The following is an 883-nucleotide window of genomic DNA, read 5'->3' as shown; positions in this document are numbered from 1 at the left end:
GAAATGAGCCATTTTGGAAAACCGATCGACCACTACAAAGATGGAGTCCTTATGTTGGATCTTAGGAAGTCCTAGGACAAAATCCATTGATATGTCTATCCATGGCTGCGTAGGGATTGGTAATGGCATATAAAGTCCATGAGGTTGTACTTTTGACTTAGCTCGGTGGCACTCGACACACTTAGCACAAAACCTCCTAACGTCTCGCTTAAGGTGCGGCCAAAAGAAATGCTCTTGCACGATGGACAACGTCTTATCTACTCCGAAATGGCCAGCTAAGGCACCACCATGAGCCTCACGGAGTATCACATCTCGCATTGATCCTTGCGGGATGCATAACCTCTTATCTCGAAAGAGATATCCATCATGTAAGTAAAATGGTCCATAAGCACCGTTCCTACATTCTTCTATGATGGATTTGAAATCGTGATCAGTCGAATACTGCTCCTTAAGGATTTCAAATCCTAGCATCCGAACCTCCATGACTGATATCAAAGCATGTCGTCGAGACAATGCGTCGGCTACGACATTGTCTTTTCCCTTCTTGTATTTTATGATGTAAGGGAATGTCTCGATGAACTCCAACCACTTAGCATGTCTTCGCTTAAGTGTGGTCTGACCCTTAAGGTGTTTCAATGTTTCGTGATCCGAATGCACCACGAATTCCTTGGCCAACAAGTAATGTAGAACTTTAAATGCTTTCTCTTGTGCTTCTCCCCATTCAAATGTCACGTCCTTCTTTATGTTCGCGGTAAGGGGAGCTGCTAGACTACTAAAGTCTCGCACAAATCGATGGTAGAAACTAGCCAAACCGTGAAAACTACGCACTTGTCCTATCGTGGTAGGAGTCGGCCAATCTTTAATGGCTTTGATCTTTTCCTCG

Source organism: Tarenaya hassleriana, unplaced genomic scaffold (assembly GCF_000463585.1).
Source record: "Tarenaya hassleriana unplaced genomic scaffold, ASM46358v1 Cleome138, whole genome shotgun sequence".
In the NCBI taxonomy this organism is placed as follows: Eukaryota; Viridiplantae; Streptophyta; class Magnoliopsida; order Brassicales; family Cleomaceae; genus Tarenaya; species Tarenaya hassleriana.
Note: the sequence above shows the minus strand (reverse complement) of the source record.